Source organism: Aythya fuligula, chromosome 1, assembly GCF_009819795.1.
Source record: "Aythya fuligula isolate bAytFul2 chromosome 1, bAytFul2.pri, whole genome shotgun sequence".
NCBI lineage: Eukaryota > Metazoa > Chordata > Aves > Anseriformes > Anatidae > Aythya > Aythya fuligula.
Genome location: NC_045559.1, coordinates 92,522,046 through 92,537,575, shown reverse-complemented (window position 1 = coordinate 92,537,575; position 15,530 = coordinate 92,522,046).

The following is a 15,530-nucleotide window of genomic DNA, read 5'->3' as shown; positions in this document are numbered from 1 at the left end:
TTTGCATATGTTTTGTCTTGCATGCATATAGTGAACTCAGCAAGGGTATTTGCATCGTTGAAGGTAAGGATGTATTACAGCGCTCTGCCAGATGAGATTCATACCAGTCCTCACCTGTCAAGATCCTGCTTACTGTGAAAAACACGGCAGGTCTTCCAGGAAGAAACACCCCACTCACACTGGAAAGCAGTACTTTACTCTCCAGATATCACCAAATCTACCTGCCTACATGTTATGAGTTCTCCTGATGGGCTATAAATATGTAACTAACAGACAGAAGAGTGTGTATGTGCAGAATAGTGCAATGTGACTAACTCATTAATTCTGTTTCAAACACCACCAGGATAAAGGCTCATTTCAAAAGAAAGACTTCCACCTACTGACAATCCCTAGTTTCCTGAGATTAACAGGTCGCACACAAATGCAGATGCCATCAAGCCACTTTACGTAAATGTTGATAGATTCTCTCCTGCCACCACCAATCACATTTCTCCTAAAGAAATCATTTGATAGCCTTTGTTGGGGAATCAGTGAAGCATATTTCTAGATATTTTATTCTTGACTTGCATTCGTTTCATAGCAAATTATTTCCTTCATTCTAAAATTGTTCTCTTCCTTGAAAGGAAGTGAAAGGCGAAATGCTTTTCAGACAAAACATTAGGCAAGTTTTTTTAATCAGCTATTACATTCTTTCTCCATTCTTTAAAATCTTGTTTAGATTTAATACCTATTTTTTAATGTTATAGATCCTGTGAAAAATCAAGAAGTCTTTCCAGACAACCTATTATTCTTAAAGTTTACATATACCACATTGAACAGGAGATGGGAGGACTGTAATGAACAACAGCAGAGTAATGAAGTAAGCCCACGGATATAACCCATCTGTAGGTAAATAATTTTTAACCAACCTCTAGCCTGAGGGAGATCATGTTTCATTTAGACATTGAATGAGCTAGCTGCATCAGCAAATCCATCTCTCAGATGGATTCCATAAAACAGTCTGCAGGCAAAGAAAATCTGCTGATCAAAACTTGTGTTTTTAAAATGTTTGCACTGGTGTGATAAACCACAGTGAAGTATAGCTGATGCGTCTTGGTGTGAGGAAAAACATAAGTGATATAAAGGTTTTGGTTTTGTTGTTTGTGAAACTTTCTGTTTCAATTGCAACTCACTAAGTAACTCTGTCCTTCCTGTTGAAACAAGATTTTATGGTCCAGTACATAACTGAGTACCATGCTCTAATGGTTTGCTTGTTTCTTGTTTGTTTTGTTTTCCTTCAAGAGCTTAGACTATAAAACTTTTTCCACTTGTTTCCAGGTTTTAGCAATCCAGAAGAGTTACCTGTAAGCAGTACCTGTGTGATGGTTGGTATGGCTGCAGTAAGAATACAGCATGTTTCTAAGGAAGACACCCTATACTAGCATATTAAACATGGAAAATCCTCCAGTTCAGGGCATCACACATGACCCTTTGCAATGAGTACAAGTTGAGAAGAGAAGAACTAGTGCAAGTCATCTAAACCTCATTAATCCCCAAGACCATTTATTTGTTGGAAGCTGTTCTGTCTGAAAATTGAAATGCTTGGAATTACAGTGGACCGGTGACCAAAAAATAAAAAATTAAAAAATTAAAAAATGAAGTGTTCACCAAATGTAAGAGGTACTGTCTTCAACTTAGTTAATATTGTACATTGTCTCTGTTTGACCTCTTGTACTCATTGGGGGGGGAAGTTCTAGAATTGAGTTGTAAGTATTTTACCTCATGAACAGTGTGAGTGATGTTTTAATTCTGCACCCCATTTCTGTGCTGACTACTTGGAATTTATGAGACCTCTGAGAGACTCTTTGAGACTCTATGCTTTGCCAATAAGTGTAATATTTGTTGTCAGAATAAGCCCAAAACCAAGGAACAAGTGTTCAAATGATCCTGCTTTATTTAGGACATTTAAATGTTTGACTTGTCTATGCTGAACTGAGCTAAAGCAATTAGCTCAGTATTCAGTAGTTGCTTCAGTGGTTTCTGGGGGCCTAAGAAGAAAGATGTAGCACAATAAAGTGCTAAATTAGGAGTTCTCTAACAATGTGTGAAGAGCTACCCATCACATTCTGTGTCACAGAGTTCTTCCTCCAACCAGTGCATATATATGAAATATAAGCAGAAGTTTAAGTCTTTTCCTGAATGGTCTCAGGAGACCAATGGTTTAGGTTTATTTTCCAAAAGCAAAAGTACGGGACGATTTCAAGCCATGGATGTGCATGTCCTCTTTAATGTGTGCCCTAATGCTTACCTGCATTACATTTTGTAGTATAATTGAACATCATTTTTTTTAAAAAGCAAGGATAAGACATGAAAAGATATTGAGAACCCTTAGCTGTTTTGTGACTGTACAAATTGTTTTCTGCTCTATTGCTGTTCTTTGCTCTATATGAAATTATATTTCCTTTTGTGGTCCATGTTCATTTCTACAGATATACAGATAAAATGGGCAGCCTGGTAGGCTACATGAAGAGTAAATGGTGCTTATCAGACCAGAAAGTATCTGCACTTCCCTGTAAATCTGGAGCACACAACTATAGCCAGCCTATGAAGCCATTCTGGGTAACTGTAGAAAGGTTAGGATATAAAATGGGGAACATACTTCTGACTCTGGCAGAGCAAGATTGTTAAGACAGTGTTGTGCTAATACACTGATTTAAAGAAGAAATCTTTTGAATGCAGTGTCTTTGTGCCCCAAGCACATCTGAGAAATTTCCATGAAGTAGCTGTGCCTATTTTTCAAGTCAATGTTTTGTATTCACAGTGTATAGCAAGATGGCCTTGTGTAAGGCCTGAAAGGGATGAATTTATCAGCTGACTTAAACCCATTTAGCTTTTGTGGTTTGTTGCTTACTACTTAAGACCCTTCCTTTGTCTCAAAGTATATGGTGGTAGTACCAGTATAGTATTCAAGAGTCAGAGTTATTTTGACCTTGGTGATGTAACAGAGGCTATGTAGGGCAATTCAAGTACAAAGAATGTATTTCAAAGGCTGGTAGGTTTACAGAGGCCGAAGACATTATGAAAGGCCCCCCTGGCCTTGAGAGTGTCACAGAGACACTCTCAAATTTGAAATAATAATTAGCTTGAGAAATTGGGGAAGAGCCCCAGAATGTTTTAGCTCCTTATTTTCAATTGTGTGCTGTTGATTTATGTACTTACAAAATAAAATTAGCACCAAGTATTTTGCTCAAAGTGGTTTAAGAATAGCTATCCAGCTTTTTATCCAGCATCCTTGGTTTGATGCGTGTTTGTACTTCTCTAAGAAAATATCATGATTGCTTGAAAGTGGACCTTTTAATTCATTACAGAACTTCATTTAACATTCAAGACAGAAGTTCTCTCTGCATGCGCACAAAAAAAAAAAAAAAAAAAAAAAGGTTTTGTTCCCTGAATATTGCACTATAACATACCTGGATTCACTGCAAATTGAACAACCTTTTTTAAATGGAGCCTTTGATCTTTGTCCTTACTGCAATGAAAAGCAATGCTATTACCCAGTTTCCAAACTTTGATTCCACAGTAAACATTCTCCAGAAATAGAGATTTATAATTAATTACTATTCCATAAAATGTGTGGGACTGACTGTCATATAGGTGGCACTCAATTGTGGATGTCTATACCAAGCTTAGAAGTATGAAATATGTTAATTGTAAAATAATAATTACCTTTTTATTGCAGAAAATTACTGAGAACAAATGTTTTTGAACATGAGTCCCTTCACCTATTGCAGCTTTGCACCATTCCCCCAGATTCCCTCCTGACTTACAGCGGAATAAAAGGAAAATTGAATACTTCTCTGCAGTTAGCAATGACTCACATTATGACTGAATTTCTGTACTGGCAGAAATCTAATGACTAAATTATGGATTGCCAACTGGAGCAGTCACAAAGCCTTTCTTCTTTTTGCTGCTGTAATTAAAGTTGATATTTCCTTTGCTTGTGATGGAAGTAACGGGCTGGAAAACAAGCGGTGCCCAGCTGCCTCTTAAGCTGTGCTGTAGGTAGCGGCGTACAGTCAGAGCAAACTTGTTCTGATGGCTCCCTCTGTAAGAGCAGGATGTAGTGTTTGATCAGATAGGAATTCCCTGCATTTCTGCAAGTCTCAGAAGTCCTGAAGCACAGGCCAGGAACTGAGAAAAGCTCTTCCAAGAGGAAAGCAACCAGCTAAGTGGCAGTGTGAGCGTTCAGTGTGTCTCATGGCTTCTTTATGCTCCTGCAGCAGACCAGTTGCTCTGAGCTAAGCGTGAGAAACAGGAGGAAGGAGGGTGGTAAAATCTCAGTGGGAATGTGGAGGACTGCTGACCTTGTGCACCCCCAAAAGGCACCTGTGGCTGGGAAGAGGGCGGAAGGCAGGAGCAGCAGACATGCTGGAGCCATTTTCGTCAGAGCTTCACTGGCTGTGGGTGGGGTATGGGTGAAGGCCATCACACCCCCTGCTTCTCTAGCCATGCTTGCCTCCTCTAAAGCACTCTCAGAGGCTGGGGTGCCTTTGAGAAGGAGAAAACAAGTCTTTTGTCCTGGGATCCCCTCTCTCTGGCATTCAGGGAGGAGGTGTCAGTGCTGCTTTTGGCTGTTTGTCTGTGGTAAGGACTGGAGCAATATTTCTCTTGTGGGGGTTGTGGGGTTTCAGTGTTTGGGAGCTACAGCATATGCCTTACTGGCAGTTTTGCCAAATGTACAAAGGGGTGGCGAGCTGGCTGACAGGAATTTGTGCATGCATCCAACTTGGCAATGAAGCTTATCATTTGTTTATTAACTTTTAGAAAGGCACGCTAAGATCTCTGAGCCACACTAAGATGGAACTGCAAAAGAAATTTCTGATAGGCTCTGATCACTTGATGGCCATCTCACAGGTTCTTTCTTGGGAAATTGATTACTGAGATTCCATGTAAATCCTCTTAGTTAAATCTCTGTCATGCCAAAACATGCAAGTCTATTCCCTCTTGAAGGTGAAGGGATCATTCCTAACCCCTACCTGGGGTTTACACGTGGAATATGACTACTTTCTGGATCAAGAAGTGGGCAGGATGCTTGCAACCAGTCGGGAATATGCCCATCCAGTACGTGAAGCACAGCGCACACTGAGGTTCGGTGAGTCACGTGTGATCTGGATGTGGCCAGCAGACTGAGGCTTATGCTTGTAATACCAGAGAGCAAAGGTCAACGTTTGGTTATGTGACATCAAATGCAACCATACGTGCTGTACAGCTGCAACACAAAAGTCCATTTAAGGAACAAAATGCCAGACAGTCCTGAGACAGCTAACAGACAATAAAAAAGAAATTACAACAATTGCAAATGGTACTAGAAAGCAGAGCTCCAGTTTGGAAAAGATGGACTTGCACGAGCAAATTCTTGATCCCCTTTTAAGCTGTGACGTAAACTAACAGCTCAGGTGTTTTTGTGTTTGGTAGGGGTTTTCATTTATTTGTTTTTAATTAATAAGTACAAGAAAAGTCCTTGTTAAGCATGTTAACAAGGTAAAGAAGCAAATGCAAACCTTGATTGTTCCATAAACACCTGCAAAAAAAAAAAAAAAAAAAAAAAAGACAGAAAAGATTGCTGTAAAATGAAGCACAAAACAAGAAATAGAAAAGCATGGATGACATCAGGACAACTGAGGCTGTTGCTAAAGGATGTGTAACAAAAGACATTAGTGATTCAATAACACTCACCACAGTAACCAGGCTGTAAATTTGCACGGGTACAGCACTTCTGCTTAAACAAGGAGAAACATGGACAGAAAACCAAAAACAATAGCTGAGGCTGTAAGGGCATAATAAGCAGGCTGGTCTCAAAAACTTGCCTTTCAGTAACTACTTGCACTTAACTAACCCCATCACATCATAATGAAAGAAAAAGAACGAAAAAATTCAAATGAAAGCTAGGGAAAGCCCCATGGAAAATTCTGTGTTAAAATGCTCAAGGCTTGTAATGAATCCCTTTGATTACAGAAGTTCAGCAAAGCTTGGGACTACGAAGTGTCCTGGTGAAACAGAATAAAATGTATGTTTTTCTTTTAGAAAATAATAATAGTAAAATGAAATAATGTATAGTAAATGTTAAGCTGTAAAAAGTCTCAACAACCTGAATCTGAATAATCAGAAAATAGAGGAAAATATTCATGTCACTTGTTCAGAAGCATGGCAGTGCTTAATCAGATGGCTGGGACAAACATTAACAGCTCTCCATGGCCAGCTGGGCAGGATTGCTGTTCTGCTGTGTATCTGATCGTAGCTGGTGCCCTTTGTGCAAGCTCCCACGCTCCTATTTTTGGTGTCGAAAGCCAACTTGCTACACACATAACTTTTCCAGGGCAGGCAAAGTGCAAATAAGTGTAATGCCTAAAACCAGGAAGATACCAGAGCAGCATCCCAAAGAAGGTATTCCCCACCAGGAACCAGACCCTGTGATGTCTGCTGAGAAGCGTACATCACACATGCAAACGCAGCAGCTGCTCACTGCTCCTGTGGGCTGCATGCAGGCAAGCAACACCTTTTGTCACATTTCTTTTAAGGTGGCAGCACATCAGCTGTTACTGCTGGTGCAACCTGAAGGACCTCTGCTTGTCTGTGTGCTCACCAAAACTTGTAGGAAAAGACCGTGGTTAAAGCTGACCCAGAATTAATCCTGAGGATCCTGAGAAAAAGCTGAGTGTATCCAGCACAAGCTCAAAATAACCCTTCTGTGATGCAAGTTCCCATTGAACTGTTCCCCAGATTTTCTAATTATTTCTTTCCCTATTTCATTGGGAAATTTACGGTCTAATCATATCTAAGGACTCTGTTTATGTTGCAATGTTTTTTTTTATAATCTTCTTAAATGAAGAATACTTATATCGGTTCCCACTTATTTAACAAGTTAATGTTTTTCAATAATTACTTAATAACAAGCTCAAGCAGAGTTTGTTTAACCAAAGAGAAGAAAATCTTACTTAAAATCTGGATGCCTGTGAAATGGTACATATATAACGGGAAGTAGGGTGACAGTTAAACATCATTGCTTCTCAGATCAAAGCTCTGAAAAATTTCAATACACAAATCTTAAAATAAAATAATCCTTTGATATCTTTGAACTGAAAGACAATGTTTTCTGTTGATTATTTCTTCTATCAGACTCATAAAAGTAAAAGAAAATCTGGACCCTTAAATAAATGGATTTGGATCAAAATCTTGGACCCCTTTAAATGGGATTAAAATCTGAGCTTCAAGACAGATGAATTAAAGATTTGAGGAAAAAAAATCCTTATCAATACAGCTTTTAGGGTTTGTAATGACCTCTAGCATTTTCCACTGAGTTGTAAGCCTGGTTTGTGAATTGTCTTTGGATGTTATTTCAGTTCCCTAGATAAAATAGGCTTACTATCTTAGTAGAGAGCAAGCTTTTGTAATGTAATGTAAATTTTCTGTAATTTAGCAACAAGCCAAAATGTGTGTTTCTGTTCTGAAATCTGGAGTGTTATACTGTAGACATAACGCTGAAATTATCTTTGTAAGTAAATGGCATGTAAGAACAAGAAGCAGGTAGGCCTTACTGGTAAGTTATTTGCCATAGCTTATTGGTATAGTATAGCTCATTAAAACCAATGAATCTGCATTTTTCCAAGGAAACACAATGCATGGTGTCAAATGAGAAGCAGAGTTATTGAAGTGTCATTTTTATCATACACATACAACATCAGTTTATTCTTGTCTTTGTATAAAGGGAGGAATAGTGGCAAATGGGGGAATAGTGGCAAAGGGGAGCTGGGACTAAAAAACCATAACTGCTGTTCCATAAACAAGAAGTGATTTCACTTCAATTTTTTCTGGATGTGAATAGTAAAAGGGTGGGATTCATTTTGCAAAATATCAATCAGATTACTTCAGATCGGCTTTAATTCCGAATTCTATCTGAGAGTAGGACAGATAAAGCTTGTCTGTGGAAAAATATGCTCTTCACTCATTCTACCCTTTTTAGAGCTGTGACCCCATTGCAGCCCAAACACACAGACTAATTATCCCAGATGTTAAGCCTGAACTTTCATCATAAAATATGTCACTCTGCTTTCCACCAAGGAAAAAGTGCTACTGTTTTTTCTTATTGTTCATCAGCAGGTGACTAAATACAAGTCTCTCTGATACATGATAAAAAAGACTCCTGGGATCTTGAACTTGATTTTGGTTTGTGCTTCAGCCATTACCTATGCTAGTGTTTCTGCAAGTAGTAATTCTGAACAGCAACATAGACTGGAAAGTTGATTTTTATTTTAACACTTTCAAAATGTTCCTTTCCACTCAAAAGCATGGAAAAAAAAAATACTATTTCTACTGATTTCAGATATTGGATAATATGTCCTTTCATGCCTTTAGCAAGATGATGGCCAGCAGTGAATTCACTAATGCTGATCACACAAATCCCCAGCAGCTGTGAAGAGCCAATTAACCCTTCCGTTAAGTGTTTCTAGCAGCCTGGCTATTGATAACACACCTTGGGACTACAGGGACTGAAAGGCAATCAAGTGAGTCCCTAATTAGCTTGTTTTCTTTACTTAAGAAAGAACATGCAACAGTACCCAGCCGGCTACATTTGCAGTATTAGCTGTGAACAAATTTCAGGAGGGCATCTTGTGAAGCGCAAGCTTGTGTTGTGACCCAAGTAGTAATTGAGCACTATAAATAAAGCTATTACTACACTTCTGATAGATAAAGAAGTGGAAGCTAGTCACTTGACAGCTGTGAATTCTTGCCCAACTGGCAATGCAAACACTTTTTTAAGAAGGCTGTTCGTTTTAGATTAACCTTTATTTAGAGTCACAGTGCCATCTAGAGGCCACACAGAAATTTTGTCCAGCTATTCGATCAGTTTTTAGAGGAACAGAGGGCCTTTGTCGTTCTTAGGTTCAGTACATTACTCCCTGAGAATACTGCTTGTCACTAAAGCAGTGACTTTCTTTGCTGCTGTTTCAGTTAGTTTGGAATATGGATGTATTGCTTCCCTTATTTCTTTTTGAGACCTGATGTTACATATAATGCAAAGAGGACTGGGAACTGGAGGGGAAGCAGGCTTAAGCAAAACTAACCTCACAATCAAGCTCAGCCCCTGAAGTAATTGCAGCCTGAACTGCAGCTGTTAAAAACTTCAGCCCAGTTGCAGAAGGCACCAAGCATTTGTAGGATCATCCCTGTGAACTTCTAAGCTAATTGTGGTAGCATATGTTTTCCCTTGCTGTGTTTATGGAAAGGAGGGACAGGTTAAGGCACAGATAGGAACGGTTTTGTTTTTCTAGCCTTCCTGGTACTAGTTATGTTGGGAATTGTGTCTGCTTGGTGTTGGCCAACATGCCACTTTCAAGCTGAGCAAGTGTCTGAGGAGCGTTACTTCTGCCCCACTCTATAACATGCAGGGAACAAATGTTTGGTAAAAGGCATTTACCAGAAGCATCGAGGTAAACAATCTGGGATGAGAAATGTTAAGAATTAATACATATTAATTTTTTAATTAAACACAGGAGATTTAATTAACATCCAAGAAGCCAGTCTGTATTTTCCTGAGACTTGAAGCGTAAATTGAGAACTACCCTTGTAAACAGCCACCTGCAGCTGTGTTGGAAAGCTTGGGATTGAAGTGGCCTCATGGTGAAGAATCACCATCAGGAGCTGGGCAACAGGTCCCCATGTATTTTCTATGGCTGCAGTTTGTTAAATTCAGTCAGACACACACACACACACACAAAAAAAAAAAAAAAACGGGGGGGGGGGAATTATGTGTATATTCTCTCTGTGGAAGAAGTTACAATCATTCACTTAATCCTTTTTGGGGATTAAACAGGTCAGTCAGGACACACAGGTGCTGCCATTTGTGCTTGCACTTCACATTCTTGGTGATTTGAAGGAGAAGGAAGAGGAAGATTTGGAGGCTTGGGGTGTTGTAAAAATTATTTAAGGAGGACCAGCAATTCCACTGGACTTGCAGTCCTGCTTCCTCAGCCCTTCTTAGTCCAAGTAAAACTGCTTAAAAACTGAGATGGTGCCTCCCTGGGCCCCACCCCACTTCCTTAATACGAGATGCTTGAAGATGCATGTCTCGTTTGTATACCGTGCAAGTTTAAGCTCTACTTTCTCTTTAATAGAGTGTAAATGGAAATTGTGTATCTCAGTAATAATAATAAATACTGTGTGGGTTGCAGAAGAGTCACTGGCAGGCAGGTCTATGCTGGACCCTCGAGTCTTCCAAAGGTATGTCTCTACATGTTGAAGAAAATGCTCTTCCCCTGATACAGGGAGACCCTGCTTTTTATTGCTCCTGCAATGAGAGTATGAGGGCTTTTAGCTAGTACATTCTGATCTCACTGTGTTTTTGTCTAGTGAAAGGGTTTTGTCTACTGGAGATGAAGGAGGAATGGTACATTGAGCTTAATGACTACTACAACCAGGAGTACCGTTCTGCAGGAAGAGCAACTGTGCATATTTTTATCAAAGGTTTTCCAGGTGATCTTCACATAAAGTAAGTCCTGACATTTCCTGAGACAACTGATAGAGTGTCTGTATTGGGGTCATGTAGAATTTGGAGGCCAAAGCAAGTCCTTATTAAAGGACACACCACTACTTTTTGTTCATGCAGTTGCTATGCAACCATTGGGGCACAGCTCCAATGTACTCCTCCTGCACCTTCGTAGCAATGTCTCTTAAAAAAAATCAGGGTAGATCCATGCTGAGGTGGGTATGCAAAATCCTTCCTTATTGTTTTCTGTTTCTGTTCCTTGACAACTAAAAATTATATTTTTTTCTGCCTTAAATAAGAAAGGAATGGGTCCATTAAAATAAGGTATATATGAAAATTTGGGGGCTGACCTAAGCATCCTTCTGTAGTCCTCTGCCCAGGAGTAGCATCAAAACAAAAAAGGTGCCACACTCCCACCAGCCTCACTGTTTCCTATCATGAGGAAAAAGAGAGAGGTCTCCCCAGGATCTGTAGCCTTCACTTTCTTTTTCACTCAGCTAAGTGGAACATGAAAAAAGGGAAAAAATGGCAGCACATCCTAATCCATCAAAAATATTTAGGCAAGAGAGCCCTTAGGTAGTCTCTTGAGCTTGGTCTCAATTGCAGATGTCATTCCTTCATATCCCTTTGTAGGATTAGGCTCAGAATGGCAGAAAGCTCACCCTCTGTCTTTCTCCAGATAGATGGATGTGTATTGTTTTATTGCAATCGAGTAATGCAGGCAGGAGATCTTTTTGTTTCGTTGTTTTCTGTCAGTTACCTTGCTGGTTCCTTCTTAGTTTCTGTACATAATTTAGTCATAGTTTAAAACAAAGAACTGGAGCAATTCTGAAACGTTATCCAGAAATCTGTTTTCATTCCTGAAAAATGAAAACATTTTGGCTGTGACAGGATTTTTTTTTTTTTTTTTTTTTTTTTTTTTTTTTTGAGTTTTTAATGTTTGAGTACCTTTCTAAAGCCACTCAAACAGCAGAAGTCTACCTGCTGGTTGCCCAATATTAAATGTAACCATAGCATATTTGTCTGTAACAGCTCACTTGGCTTGTTATTTTATGAGAGACCTTGAGGAAGTCAACAGAGCTCCTTTAAGTTTGACAGGGCAATTTGTTGAATCACTTCAATGTGACAAATCAGCATGACAGGCCTTCCTTATTTTTTGGCAGTCAGGAAATAACTCCAAGCTAACACAAAATGCCCAGCATGTAGTAAAGAGCTAGGGCTGTGGAGCAGAGGGGTCTAATTGGGCTCCCCCAGAGGGCACACAGCAAACCAGGTCTGTTTGATAGCTTGCTGAAAGCCATATTAAAAATTGATATCTCCTTTGGGACTGATTGTCTTCAAATTTGCAAGGAAGCCCATTGGTAAAAGCTTATTTTTTTTTTCTGTAAATCCAGCTCTCTTCCTGTAATTTTTTGGAGCCGTGTTCGGGCCTTTCACCCTGGTGCTGGTGATGGGCTGGGACCAGGCAGGGCTGTGATCCAGCAGTAGCCAGAGCTCCTGCTGGTCCATGACTGAAAGCAGCTCCCAGGGACAGGTTCATTTGTTGTTGTTGTTGTTTTGCATATACTTTAAGTGTTATCTTATGACAAGTTTTTTCTTCACGGGTGAGAAAACCAGTTCTTGTGAAAGCGTTGCTCATTGATGGGAAGTACAGCATGATTGTTCTTTTCCTACCCTTTTTGCTTCTGCATGGCCTTTGCTTGCTTGTTTGTTTGTTTGCCTCGTTCTTTCTGCTTTAATGGAATCATCCTTACCTCAAGCCATGAGCCTTTTCTTTCCAGTGTACTTTGTTCTCTCCCGCTCCTTTTGAGGCAGGGGAGTAAGAGAATGGTTGCGGTGGACCTTGGTTGCCCATCAGGGTAAAACCACCAAAAGATGCAAAAAGTCAGAGAATCGTTTCACACAGCTTGCATGCTGTGAGATGGAGCATTTGGGTTTGAATATGAATTTGATAGCAGCAACAGCAGCAGCAGGAGGCTTTATCTGCCAAAGGGAGTCAAAATGATCCAGAAGTGATAACTCTATGAGCAAGGGGGAATGAGAAAAAATGTTTCTGCCTGCTTCAGTGATTCAACTGCAGTTCACACTGCTCTAATGAATTACTTGTATGATCAATGCTTGCACATAGGTCTTTTTTTAAAGAGAAGCTTAAATGGTCTTTCTGTGTTATTTCCCTTCATATCATTCTCCAAGACCTTTTACTCTGTTTTGGAGGAAGATTTGGGTTCTGTTTCACTCGCCCACCCTTTTTTCCTTGTTGCCTTCCCTTCTTTTTTCTGGCAGTGTGCCTCCACCTGTGGTTTACCTCATCTGCTGACCTGTTGTAGGATTGTAAATTACCTTTGAGTACTGTGATGTTCTTCCCATGTTAGACTCCACCATTTTAAGGACTATTCCCATGATCTCACTTATGATTCCTATTACCTTCTCCTCAGTTTGTGCTCCATTTTTTTTCTATCACATCTACCCTGCCGTTTGCTCTGTTAAAACTATTCTTGCTTATAAGAGCTCAGGAGCAAAAATCTTCTTGACCTGCTGAACCCTTTCAGTGCCCTAAAGCACAATTCTGAAGGATTCTTTTGCTTCAGTTGCAGTGACTCCACATCACCCGGATTTCTTTTTGCTCCTCAAGACTCTTCTGTAGCATTCTCCTTCAGGGGTTCCCTTTCTCTCTCTTTTTCAACTTTTTTTTTTTTCTTTCCTGAGGAATCCTAGCAGATTCTGACTGAAATCTTTCTTCAGCTTCCTTTTGCTGCAGTTAAAACTGCATCTACAAGTTGTTAACAAGTTGCTGACGGATACTTATTGTTTAAATCCTTTTTTCAAAAGTCAAGCATCTGACACATTCTTTGGATGGAATCTCCAGCTACCAGTCCATTCTTCCTTTCCTTCCTTACAACCAACACTCATAATTTTTCTCATGTAAAGCAATAAAATGGTCAGAAAGCTGCATGTAACCTTCAGTGGGGCATCTATAAGCTTCAGTATTCAGTCGTTATCTAAATTTTGCTTATTCTGTCTACCAACCCCAGGACATTTCCTTTACTACTCATCTTTACAGATTACATTCTTATCTTAGCCATCACCTGTCCACAATTTTTACCTTGCTGTACAATAATAATAATAAATCACTTTGGTACAAAAAAAAAAAAAAAAAAAAAGTATTTATTGCACTTTATAGATAACTGCTGGTGACCAGTGTTGAAGGTGAGGTATATAGATGGCTTTTGGTTCAACCTAGATGAGCGGTTTTCATGCTTTCCTTGCTTTTGATGAATGCAATATTGTTCTTCTGTTATCCTCCCCAAATTTAGATATAAACAGTCCTCCAAGCCTACTCTTTTGACACCGTTTTCTGTCTGTGACTGTTGTTCTCACTCGAGTGAGATAAACCAGCTAACACACTCAAGCAAAACATCTGTTTGGAGATTCATAGCTAACTGCCTTGAGATGTGAACTTGTCTTGTAAGCTTTTGGTATACAGACCATCGTTTTGTCCTGTGCATGCACTGCACTGTATGCAGTGAGAGCTTGCTTCTTAGATCACCTCTTTGTAGTGCCGCCCAGTAATGGAATAGGAAGATGTGAAGCATGTTTGGTAGCTGAGAAATAACAAAAGAACTCTGGCATGAAAATAGTTCAGAAAATTTAGGAAAAACCCTCTGGAATTTGCACGTCGTCACCTAGTTTGTTTTTCTTTGAACAATGTTTTGCCAAATTACTACGAGGAAAAGTGTTGTTTTCAAGTTTATGCAAAGATGAGAAAATAGCGTGAGGACGAGCCACTCTTCCAACATGGCAAGCTATGGTCATCAGGTGTGCAGTGAACTGGACAGAAGGGTGGAAACATGTTTGCTAGGAGAATGTAAGAGAGAAGGGAGGAGGATTTTTTTGTTTGGTTGGTTGAGGAAAAAAAAGTCACTGTTGATATTACTCTAGATGTGAAGGGCAGATGACCACTCTAGTCAGATTCTCATTGTTAAAGACAAAAGCTACAAAAGAGTTTTATACAGTGAAGTTGTATTGGATGTAGTCTGCAGCAGAAGTATAGAGATGTGATTAAACCTAAGTGGGTTTTGTTATCTCTCACAGCTTTATTTACACATTTCTTAAGGGGAAAGCAGTAATGTGGGGACATTGTGATAAGAACTAAGTTCTTATTGCATTTCATGAATTGTTTTATGCAAGGTTTGGAACCAATTATGCCTAAGGAGCTGATTTTTCTAGGTGTTTAACAATTAACGTGAATAAGGACTGGCAAGCTGGAGGCACAAGCTTTTGTGAAAATGAATCTGGAGATGCTGGTCTTGAAGGCTCCATAACCATAGTAGTGTACATTTTATGAAAATCTGTACCATTTAGAATGGATTAAACAAGCTTAAAGAGAATCCTTTTCTTTGTGGAAATGGTGATTCCATTTCAAATAATTTCACTAAATTATAAGAGAAATTTTGTTGGAATCTAATACTTGGAGTGTGTTTCAGGTAAGGCTGAATTGTTTCTCTGCATCTGTTCAGCAACTGAAATGCTCTGGTGCAAGTAGGATTCTATAGCCCACAAAAACCCTCTGGCTGGCTGAAGTCTTTCAGAAGGCATCATTGTCTCTTGGAGAGATTACTTCATGCCACCATCTTCCTCAATTTAAAAATATTGAAGACGCTTATGTAATGAAAAACCTCATCTCTCATTTTTTTTCTGACATTTTCTGCATGAAATATGTTAGCTGAAATACAAAAATCAGAAATAGTGCAGCTTCAGGGAATAATTGAATATGGGTTTCTGACAACCCTGATGACAGGGTTGCCACTGAAAAGGAATAATTTTTTTGTGTTCTATCATGCTACTGAATTATAAGCAAACCCCCTGCTTACACATATGTGTTTTATAGATGTACAATGTTTTTAATTATTGAGCTCTATGACTGTTTAATTCTAATTTAGCACAGAGAAGTTTGAAATTTACTTGTATTTTAAAAAAATGTATTTTGAAAAATAGTCAATCTGCTAAA